The 12,277-nt window shown below is 49.5% G+C and overlaps 1 protein-coding gene and 1 pseudogene across 6 annotated transcripts in view; one reads left to right on the forward strand and one right to left on the reverse strand.

Annotated features, from left to right (window-relative positions):
* Positions 1-12,277, reverse strand: part of LOC144113402 (uncharacterized) — a 56,214-nt gene that overhangs the window by 9,536 nt on the left and 34,401 nt on the right. The gene's annotated exons all lie outside the window — the stretch shown is intronic.
* On the forward strand, positions 2,153-3,853 carry LOC144116239 (exonuclease V-like; annotated as a pseudogene).

Genomic DNA, 12,277 nt, shown 5'->3' on the forward strand with positions numbered 1-12,277 from the left:
GCGTTCCAGTTCATGGATGTCACTAGTTGCATGCTGAGCCGGCATAATATATAAGGATTCCTTTCTGAATCAATTCTATGGTTGAATTTCCCTCCCTTCACCACTGGCTGGAGCGACGCCACTCCCTAGGCTCCAGACAATAACCAAGGGGGAACATAGCGGCAGTCCAGCCAATGACCAAGGGCGGGAAATTCAAAAATGGCATGGAATTGGTTTGGGAATCGTTATATTATACAGCAGAATCTCGATGATACGAATCGAGCTGATACCAATTTAGGTGTGATATGAATTTGTAAAATTCCCCGGCCAAATTGCATTGTGCACAATGGGCCAAAATTCAGATGTTCCGAACACTTTTCTGCATCGCGCCGGGTGATACAAATTTGGGCACCGCAACCGTCGAGCGACCGCCGGCGCAGTGTGCGCCAGTGCCGGTTTGGGATTCCGCAGCAGTAGGGAGACTGACAAGGCAAGTGACGGGTAAGCGCAAGCTTTCTCTCTCTATCTCTTGTTTTTGGCAGCGGCCTCTTCACTTTTTTTTTACTTTGTTGTTGCCCGAAGCTAGCGCCGCCGCTTATTGTTCCGTTCGCCCTGTGAACCAGCCAACACACCCCACGTTTTCGGGAGCGGTTTGTCCTCTTAACATTTCTTGCGGCCCCCCACGCTTCGCTCCCCCACTCTTTGCTACAGCCAGCACACAGATCGTCGCCGCAGCAGCAGTTCTTGCTCCTCTGTTCCCTCGTGCGCGAAGAGAGACTACGGAACTGCAGCGTACTGTTTGTGTGTGTCGTTTTACGAGCATCGATTGCATCAGCCTGAAAGGTACTGCAATCAGTACAATGTCGCAAAAGCAGAAGGTTCTGACTTTTAAGGACAAATTGGATATTTTAAAGAAGGAGGACGAAGAGCCCAAGAAAAGGCGCATTGACATGGCCAAGGAATTAGGCCTGCCGCTTTCTACGCTGTCTACGATCGTTGGTCAGCGCGACCAAAATATGCAAAATGTGCAACGCTATGGCATAAACTCCAAAGAAGCGAAGACTGCCCCCCATGTGAAGTTAGAAGTTCTAACATGGTCAGCAAGTCACCGCGGTCGGCGTCAACGTTGATGGAAAAGTTCTAAGTGAGAAGGCTGCGGACATCGCACTCACACTGGGAATCGAAGATTTTCAGGCCTCTGGTGGCTGGATTCACAGATTCAAGGCACGGCATGACCTCTCCTACAAAACCGTTTGCAACGAAAGAAAAAAGGTTGACGCCTACGCCGTTGAAGATTGGATGGCAACCACGCTGCTGTCTTTCATTCCGGAATATGATGCTCGCAATGCTTTTAACGTAGATGAGGCAGGGCTATTCTACAACATTACAGCCTTCAGCCCGAAAAGAGTCTGTGCTTCAAGGGTAAAGCCTGCCAGGGCAGACAAAAAAGCAAGCAGTGTGTTAAGGTTTTGTTTTGCTGCAACGCTGACGGGTCAGAAAAGATGAAACTGACTGTCATTTGCAAGTACCAAAAGCCCGATGCTTTAAGGTAGCCGGAACGTTGCCCTGCATCTATACGACTAATAAAAAGGTGTGGATGACGTCGGCTCTATTCATGGAGTTCATCTGGACCATAGGATGTCGTGCCAGAACAGAAAGATTGTTTTGCTGCTGGACCAGTGTACTGTTCACCCAAAACAGATGACACTACAGAGTGTCAAAGTGGTATTCCTGCCCCCGAACGCTGCAAGTCATTTGCAGCCACTGGATGCTATCATTATCAGAAACATAAAGCACCATTTCAAAGGTTTGTTGGTGCGCTGCCTTCTTGCGAAGGTTGACCGGAAGGATGCGAATCTGCAGATTAGTATTGAAAACGCTTCACCCATTGACTACTACCATGTTTCACCCATTGGCGACTGGACCTTATGGTACTCTAGGTACACCCTTTGTGAAAAGTTTAAAGCCCAAGGGGTCTGCTTCCGATCGCCACACCGTGTGGCGTGTAATGCATTCTTAGTAATCAAAATCTCCTGAAGGTAAGAACTTTTTTCCTGCCCCCTTCAACGGCTAGGTCTTCCACGAATGCTACAGGAGCCCCAGACACAAACCCCCTGGGATTTAAATTTTTGACAAAGGCAGTACTTCCTCTGATGGTATTTACAGTTCCTTAATGTCTAGAGTTGATGACAAAACCAAACCCCAAACGCTGCCCAATGTCAGCGAACGAGTCGCGGGGGTAAGTGTGCACTTGTTTACCTTTGTTTACATTTGAACAGTTTGAACTTTGTACAGTAGAGTACATACTTTGTAGCGGCAGCACCTCTTGATGATAATGCTGCCTGGTAACCAATTTTGGCCCTACCTTTCTTATCATTTTGTAACAACGAAACAGAAGGCATAACGCTGAATTAAGATTCCAGAAGGAACCAAATACTTCATTTTTTTTTAGGTTTATTGATCAGAGGTGGAAACTAATAATCAACAAACAACTGTTCCTCCTCAAGTTGGACTTTTTTTATTTGAACTTAATTATGTATTTTATTTTGTCTTATTCTTAAGGAGCTACGACTATTTTGAAGAAGTTCTTAGAGTCGAAAACGTGGCCGGAAACTAGGCCTTGCTGGAAACACTGGGTGCAGCAAGTCCGTTCTTGTCCCTAGCACGTGGTCCCAAATATCCCTAGTTCTTCTGTGGCGCGCATAGTGACGCATTTGATGGGTGTTCAAATGCTTCTTGGGTGCGTTGTTTACCTCTTTTCTATCACACCAGCGGATATTTAATTACCGCTTGTCGAACTGAACTTGACAGCGCTTTCTTCCAATTGCTCGAAAGTTCACTATAGATGACAATGGTGCAGCCAATGCTTGGGATGACCAGGAGGGTGATGATCCGATAGCCAAACTTCCCTTTGACGGCCCTACCGATTCAAGGCCTCTCCTCTAGAAGTATCGCAATGGCTGTGTTTATGTGTCGGACTTGTCAAGTCAGGTGTACTGCGAACAGAAGCTTCTCTACACGCTCATCGGAGTACCCCGCCTCAAGGAAATGGGGTTCGATGTTGAAGAAGCAGAGAGCCCACAGATCACCCGTGGCTCGAATATCCACATAACGAGGCAACTCGAAGTCCAAGATGTGGTTGCTGTTGACAGAGACGCGCGAAGACAACATAGCGGTAATGTTTCTGAACCTACTGCAGGCCGTTCGTTCCCTGCTCAGCGGTGCACCTATTGTGAGGGAAGTTCCAGTGTTTGGAAGAGTCTTGGACGGCGACATTTTTGTGAATGGAGTCGTTGATGAAATGCGCTGCGACGGGGAAACGCTTCAAATTGATGTTGTGGAACTGAAAACGATTAGGGGCACGAGACTGCCAAACACATCAGTGCGCCGCTCACACCGGTTGCAGGTCATGCTGTATCGTCATCTGCTCACCAGTCTGATTCTGGGCAAAGTTGACGTAAAGGACATTGAAAAGGGCTTCCGTGTAAATCTAGATGTTCAGTTGAGCTCTGTGGTACTTGAATTATTGCCGCCAAAAGAACGACATATGAACAGCCTTGGTCGACTGGTGCCGTTTGTCCTGGCTGCCATTCAAGCATTGCCTCTTCCCAGTCAGCTGATTGTGGAGTACTTCAGCCAAAAGACAAATACGACGCTGTGCTTTCAAGGTGTTGAGTATGATGAAAGTTGGTTGGTGGACATTCTTCAGCAGTTGTTTCCATTCTGGACAGGTAAGAGACCTGCCAAAGGAATTGAGGACATAGAATATGTATGGAAATGCAATTGTTGCCCTTTCCAGAATATGTGTGAATGGCGCCTTGCCAAAGAAACTGAGTGTATTAAGCGTAACTCAAGGTGTTTCAAACAAGATTAGTGAATCATGTGACAGATTGTTTTATACATGAATGTCAAGGTTTTGACCACATTAGTGTTTCATATCTTTTTTAATTCCATTTGTCATTGTGTGTGTGAAAACATTGCGAACTTGTGACTTTTATCAGGCATGCTTTACCAATATGTGATCTGAGCAAGGCAGTGACAGTGGCTGTTGTAATTGTACATTACAAAGAATTTTTTTATTGCTTACTTACAGCTTGTCAGTAGCACACATGCACCAGTGAGAGTGTCTACTGGTAATAAATGGATTAATGTTAAGACCCTTTTTGGCTCTTGGAAGGTCATTGGTATAAATAAGGTTCACAAGGCCACAAGCTTGCAGAATTCACTTGTGTATCAGGAGGCTGCCAAGATGCTTTGATAGCTTTGTAGCATATCAGCACAATTAAAAACCATTAAACATTTTCAAAATGCAAGTTACTTAAAAATAATGTGTTTCTAATCAATTGAAGGCTTTGCGGGTATGTAACTTCCGATCTAGCTATTTTGCCAGTGAAGTTTCTTATTGTGATAGCATTTAGCTTGTCACCTCAAAAAATATCCGGCTTCTCTGGTTGGTCAAGAGAGGTCAGGTGACCTTGTGACATCACACAACCTGCATATCGGATTGTAGGTAGACTGCCTACCATTGCCAAATTCAATGCAGTTACCACCTGCCCACTGTGACGCTGCACATGAACCTTACGGGAGTTTGGGAAGAACAACCTGGGTTTCACAAGCTCCACCGGTGGCTGTGTTTGAAACAGCCACTTGCCGAGACAGTGACTCATCGCTTAACCGCTGCACCATTGCACCAGTAGTGGTATGAGGACTCCTCGCGATCTATGAATCCAACTGAGAGGGTTGCGACGTCATCAATACCACGTGACCGCCAGTGGACCAATCGTAGGGCTCCGCCAAATCTGAAATCTTGAGAACCCCCAAAATTTGGAAGTTGAAATTTTAAAATAAATTAAGGTTGATTAATCGGTCAGATTAGTATTGTCTCATATGATTTAATGGAAGATACTGTACATCCTAGAAGGTGGTGACTCATGAAGCATGCTATATGGACAATGGAACTGGTTCGTACAGGAGTTATGGTGGGAAAATTGTAACAAGAACATTAGGCGTTCATAGAAGGAAACCTAAATGTTATCCTATTTTCTTTAAGAAGGCATCCAAGTTTTTTTTAGCACGGTGTTGCATCTGGGTTTCAAGCCCCAAGGGTAGCGTTGGCCTGGCGGCCTGGGGCAAAGCTGGAAACATCCGAAGGTCCCGGCAAAGGATGAGTCGACTGGCAACAGAACAACTTGTTTATTCTGGCATCGCAAAAGAGCAGCCGGTCAGGGCGACCACGTTACTCGAAGGAAGGAATCGAAGTCTCTCGTTGGCGTCCGGGGCAGCCCCCTTTATACCCACGGAGTCGAGGGCAAGAGGGAACGGCTTGGGAAGAGTCATCCGATACGGCGACGCTTGAACATGTTCAGGCGTGACGGGCGCGTCCGCCAGGCCGGCGCCGGTCAGACCTCCTCGCCTCCCGGTTGGGGAGCTCCTCTCCCCGGCTGCCGCGCTTTGACAAGCGTGGGCAAAACATGCACACACACACGCACGCACGCACGACGACACGTGGCACTGAAACCTGCCTGGACGCGCTTGGCGGGAGGCGTTGCGGCAGCGATGAACGAAGCCGCGGCGTCCGCTGCATCCGCGCCGGCTATACCGCGCGTCGTAGGTAGGCGAGACGTAACAGACCGCCCCGCCGGGAGAAGGAGATCCCGATGGTCAGGGGACTGCATCCGCTGTCCAGAGGGATGTCGCTCGATGATGCTCGTAATCGAAACCGATCGTCCCTCGACGTTGCTTGAGCGCAGCGCACAGAGAAGGCCTCGTTCTCGGGTTCAGGATCACATAGGACACTGTAAAGTCACTTCGGGAGAGTTGCCATTTTTGTGCTCGTTCCCAGCAAGCGTTAGAACTACGCCGAAACGCAACCGCTCAGTCAGCAAGCACGAGACAACCCTCACTAAGCTCTGCCAGGCTCTTTCCCCTTTTATACTACTGCCTAGTTCCTTACAGTAGTCAAGCAGCACTCAGAACGCGTCCACAAATTGGAAAATTGCACTAGAAAGCACATAATCACTTTGAAACACTAAACAAAAGCAATATGTTAAAAATCCTGCCTCAGGAAGAAAACATCAGTAACCAACAACTTTGAGGCGGATTCCTACGTTAGGGGCTTCGACTTAAGCCATCGGCGTTACCGTTGAGACTCCCCTTTTTGTAACGCACCTCAAAGGAATATTGTTGCAAAGCGAGGCTCCAGCGCAGGAGGCGGCCATTTTTGGGAGAGATGTTCTGCAGCCATTGGAGAGGGCAGTGATCCGTCTCAATGATAAACCTCGAGCCGGCTAGGTAGCATGACAATTTCTGAACGGCCCACACGAGACACGCACACTCTTTCTCGGTGGCGCTGTACGCTTGCTCACGACAGGTCAGCTTACGACTAGCATACAGGACGGGGTGTTCCACTTCTCCATTGTCCCTTTGGCACAGTACAACGCCCATGCCTCGCTCACTAGCATCGCACTGAACAACGAACCCTTTGGTATAGTCTGGCGATCGTAGCACAGGCTGGCTTGTTAGGGCGCTCTTTAGGGCGCTAAAAGCTCTCTCCTTTGTCTCGCTCCAGACGACTGTTTGGGGCTCTGTTTTTCTTAGAGCATCCGTCAGGGGAGCCGCGATATCGGAGTACCTGGGGATGTACCTCTGATAGTAGCCGGCGACACCCAAGAACGACCGAATATCGGTCTTCGTGCGCGGTTGCGGGAAGTCTCGCACAGCGGCCACCTTTATTTCAGAGGGGCGGCGACGACCCTGTCCAATCACGTGACCGAGGTAGACAACCTCGGCCTGTGCTAATTGGCACTTGGGAGCCTTGACTGTCAAGCCCGCTTCGCGCAGGCGGGTTAGCACTGCCCGCAAGTGTGCCATATGCTCAGACCAGGATGCGGAGAATATCGCTACGTCGTCTAAATACGGTAAAGCGAATTCTTCCTGTCCCCGCAACACTTTGTCCATGAGGCTTGAAAAGCAGTATGGCGCGTTCTTCAAACCAAAACTCAAAACTTTAGGACGAAATGTTCCCATTGGTGAAATGAACGCCGCATACCTACTAGCCTCTTCTGTAAGTGGAACCTGCCAATAACCCCTGACAAGATCTAGGGTGGAAATAAACTGAGCGCTACTAACTTTCTCAAGGCGCTCCTCGATGTTAGGGATCGGATAAATTTGATCCTTAGTAATGGAATTAAGCCTGCGGTAGTCGACGCAAGGACGAGGTTCCTTGCCCGGTACCTCAACTAAAATCAAAGGGGAGGTATAATCACTCTCACCCGCCTCAATAACACCGAGCTGTAGCATTTTCTTTACCTCAGCCTCCATAATATCGCGCTGGCGGGGTGACACCCGGTACGCCTTGGATCGTACTGGCTCTGGGGAGGTAAGTTCTATATCATGAGTAAGGACAGAAGTCCTACCAGGCCTCTCAGAGAACTGACCTTGAAACTCTTGTAAGAGTTGGTGTAGTTCGGTTTTCTGCTCAGCCGACAGCGGTGCTTTAATGATTAAGTCACTAATGACCTGATCAGTGTCTTCCCTGTTCGTCACTGAGCCTAGTCCCGGAAGCTCGACCGGAAGCTCTTCTAACTTTCCCGTGTCGTGCATTTCCTCTCCAGTACCTGGTGCCTTCAAAGCTACAGGCTCAATTTTATTCAGTTCGGACGTGCTCTGAATATCAGCTTGCTGCGCCTCCGACCCTTTTTCATTGTTTTCAATTTTATCCAGTTCGGACGTGCTCTGGATATCAGCTTGCTGCGCCTCCGACCCTTTTTCATTGTTTGACAACGTCGGCCCCTCAACTACCGCCTTTGCAGCGAGCTCCCGAACTCCTGATCTGGTTAAGGCCTGAACGCTAGCCTCACCAAACAAAAGCCCCTTCTCGCGCAGGAGGTGATCGGACCTGTTCGAAAATAGGTACGGGTACTGGGGGGGCAGCCTAGATGACACTACGGCCTCCGTCTCAAGTGCTCCGAAAGGTCCTTCAATAAGCACTTTTGCTACGGGCAGACACACGCTATGAGCTTCCACGGCTTGCTTGATCCATGCGCGCTCGCCCGTGAACATATCGGGTTCTACGTAAGAGGGGTGAACTACATCCATTGTAGCTGCGGAATCACGAAGCACTCGGCACTCTTTCCCGTTCACGAGGAAGTCTCGCATGTAAGGCTCGAGAAGCTTCATGTTCTCGTCAGTGCTACATAATGACAAACACACGACTTCTCTTTTTGTTTCTGGACACTGCGCCGAAATGTGACCCGGCTTCTGGCACGTATAACACACGCGCGCTTGCCTCGCCTCGAACCGCTTTCTGCGTTCGGCTTCGGCTGCCGCCGTCTCCTTACGTTCGGTCGGACTGCTTTCACTCGCATCCGCACTACGTGTGTCCCCCCTTGCTCTCATGGGTGTGAACTTCGGCCTCTCAGACTTGGAGCCAAATTCACCCTTTTGACCGTCCTTAGCTCCGCGAGCCCGACGCGTCACAAACTCCTCGGCTAGCTCGGCGGCTTTAGCCACTGTACTAACGTCTGGCCTATCCAAGACCCAGTACCGCACGTTCTCAGGTAACCGACTATAAAACTGTTCCAGCCCGAAACACTGCAGAATTTTCTCGTGGTCACCAAACGCTTTCTCTTCTTTGAGCCACTCCTGCATGTTTGACATAAGCCTGTAGGCAAACTCTGTATATGACTCATTTCTGCCTTTTTCATTTTCCCGAAACTTCCGACGGAACGCCTCCGCTGACAGCCTGTACTTTTTTAGCAGACTTGATTTCACTTGGTCGAAATCCTCTGCCTCCTCTCTCTTCAAGCGAGCGACTACGTCGGCCGCCTCGGCGGGTAACAAAGTGAGCAAGCGCTGTGGCCACGTTTCCCGAGAGAACCCCTGCTTCTCGCACGTTCGCTCAAAGTTAACCAGGAACAAACCAATGTCCTCTCCAAGCTTAAACGGCCGCATCAGGTCAGTCATTTTGAACGATACCCGTTCTCCTGCACCGTGTGCCTGACTTCCATTACGAGCGCGTTCCATCTCTACCTCGAGACGCTTCATTTCCAAAGCGTGTTGACGGTCGCGCTCTTCTTTCTCTTTCTCTTTTTGTTCTTTACGTTCTCGCTCCTCTTTCTCTTTTTGTTCTTTACGTTCGCGCTCGTCTTTCTCTTTTTGTTCTTTACGTTCGCGCTCGTCTTTCTCTTTTTGTTCTTTACGTTCGCGCTCCTCTTTCTCTTTTTGTTCCCTCTCCTCAATGGTCTCAAGGCATTCCGACAGCTCGTCATCCTCAGCCTCCAACTCAAGAATCGCCCTTAGCAGTTCTGGTTTTCTGAGTTTGTCTGAGACATCAAGACCCAACTCTCTTGCAAGCTCCAGCAATTTCGGTTTGCGCAACGACTTCAAATCCATGGCTGCTCCGAATGCTGCTTTCTCTACTGCCTACTATTGTCTTGCCGCAAACTAACCCGGCAGCAACGACAACCACAATTACCAGCTCTGTTTCTGACACTAACAAAAGCCTGGCAAAACTCAGAAGAAGAAAGTCCCGCACTCACCAAACCTCGCAGCCACGAATTCAGCGCAGTCGTTCCGCTGCAGGCAACCAGTCATCACACAGGGCTCGTTGCACTGCTCCCGGATGGTCGTTGTGCTGCTCAGCATACAGTTGAACGCATATCTTCGCTGCTGGCCTCCGTTGTCGGGATCCCACCGCTGGCAACCAGTTGTTGCAAATGGGTTGCAAGCCCCAAGGGTAGCGTTGGCCTGGCGGCCTGGGGCAAAGCTGGAAACATCCGAAGGTCCCGGCAAAGGATGAGTCGACTGGCAACAGAACAACTTGTTTATTCTGGCATCGCAAAAGAGCAGCCGGTCAGGGCGACCACGTTACTCGAAGGAAGGAATCGAAGTCTCTCGTTGGCGTCCGGGGCAGCCCCCTTTATACCCACGGAGTCGAGGGCAAGAGGGAACGGCTTGGGAAGAGTCATCCGATACGGCGACGCTTGAACATGTTCAGGCGTGACGGGCGCGTCCGCCAGGCCGGCGCCGGTCAGACCTCCTCGCCTCCCGGTTGGGGAGCTCCTCTCCCCGGCTGCCGCGCTTTGACAAGCGTGGGCAAAACATGCACACACACACACACGCACGCACGACGACACGTGGCACTGAAACCTGCCTGGACGCGCTTGGCGGGAGGCGTTGCGGCAGCGATGAACGAAGCCGCGGCGTCCGCTGCATCCGCGCCGGCTATACCGCGCGTCGTAGGTAGGCGAGACGTAACAACGGTTTCAGCGAAGATGCTACCAATGGTTCATCTGAGCCAGGAATTGAAATAGTCCAGTGAAAGCTTCGTAGGAATAACTCAATAAGAAAGGATGCTGTGGCATATATATTGTTAATCGTTATTGCTGCGGTAGGCCACGGCTGTCGCCATAATGTGCTGCGAGCAGCACTGCTACATACAGTTACCACTTTAGCCTACGCACTGGCTTGTTCGTCCCAGCCAATGCACAGAGGCTGTTCTACCGCTCTTGCTCTTGTGGGCATTTTTCTCCTGCTCAAAAAGGTATTGGCTCATTTGCAGCATGAGGCATTTGGAATGCAGTCTGAAAACCTGTAACCTCCCTACTTTCAGTGTTTTCTATCACAAAAAAAGGATGCCTTGGTTTTTGTTTAAAGGAGTATGGACACAAAACTTTTGGCTTCAGCTTTTCTTTGGGGCAGTGCACAAGACATAAGTATATGTGGGTCCCTGTGTGGAGTTCACTTGTGCCCAGTAAATAATTTATAACCAAATTTATTCTCGCATGTTATTTCAGTTTCGACAACTGCACGATGGCTATGATGTCAAAGTTCAGTACAACTCATGTGAGGTACAAAAAACTGATATAATCGCTGCTTCATCATACTAATTCACTAAAATCCTTACAGCAGCCTGTTCAAAAGCTGGAATCAAGGATACAGTAGTGAATCCAGGCTGCAGCAGCTGCATTTCAGTGAAGGCAAAATGCAAAAATATCCATGTGGTGTACAATATCAGTGCAGGTTAACTTATCCGGAACCCTCCACTACAGCATCTCATGGCCAACGTGCAGCTTTGGGATGTCAAACCTTGCAGAACATAAGATACCATATGATGCAACAAACGAAGACAGGTCTAATATTGCTGTCTTTGTATGCCTCCCATGACCTGAACTGAACTTCGGCTGTTTAAGCTGTAATCGAAACAATTTGAGAGAAAATTAAATTATAAAGCACAGCTAAATAGCACGTGGCAATTTATGTTTACTGATGTCTTGTACGTCATTAAAATGAACGCAACCAAATTTGGTGCCTGTACTAGTTTGAAAGCTGAGAAAAGAGGCGGTGTAGTTATAAATGAATACACTTGCAAATGTCTGTAACATATCTTTGTATGTGGAGGTATTCTGTAGAAAAATAAGCACTTTAAAGCTCATTGAGTTGGCTTTCGCACATTACACATTTATAAAATGTCGCTCGCATTTCTTATGCAGCAAATAAAGAAGCCGTTTGTGTATTTTATGAAGTAAAACAGTTAAGTGATTTCCGCAACAAGACTACGCACAGCGACACCATTTTATACATATGTAATGCGTGAAAGAGAGAGAGAGAGAAAAAAACTTTATTGTTGGAGAGGAAGTCGGGGCACGCCCCTGGGTCTCCGCACGACCCCACTGCACTCAAGTGCTTATGTCCCTAAGGTCCATAACACTGGCAGCCCGGCCGGTGGCGATTGTCTGCACGGCCGGGTCCTCCGAGCGCAGCAGGGTCTCCCAGTCCTCCCAGGTCTTGAGGTCCTCTAGGCCGCGCGGGGGAGGGTCCGCCGGGCAGAGGGAGAGGATGTGGAGGGAAGAGGCGAATGGTTCTGGGCACAAGGTACAGGCAGGAGTGGGGAAGGAGGGGTGATAGTGGGCTAGGGTCAGGGGTGAGGGGAGTGTGTGTGTGTCTGTAGTTTGCGCCAGAGTGTTGCGTGTTTGTTATCTAGGGAGGGGTGGGGCGGGGGGTAGAGCTGGCGCGAGGCTCTGTAGGCCTGCGTCATCTCGCTGAACGAGTGCATTCGCTCCCTCGCGAATCCCCGATCCGAGGCCACCTGAACCCGGTTTAAAGAACCTCGGGCTAAAAGGCTGGCGGCCTCGTTTTCGGGATTCCCGGAGTGCGCAGGCACCCATATAAGCTCTACATGGCGGGGTGGGGGTACATCGGGCAAGCCCAGTATGCCAAAAGCAGGGACGTGGACTCGGCCTCGCGCAAAATTTAGAATTGCAGTTTTAGAGTCTGTTAAAATGTACTGGGCTTCCGT

This window comes from Amblyomma americanum, chromosome 1 (genome assembly GCF_052857255.1).
Source record: "Amblyomma americanum isolate KBUSLIRL-KWMA chromosome 1, ASM5285725v1, whole genome shotgun sequence".
In the NCBI taxonomy this organism is placed as follows: Eukaryota; Metazoa; Arthropoda; class Arachnida; order Ixodida; family Ixodidae; genus Amblyomma; species Amblyomma americanum.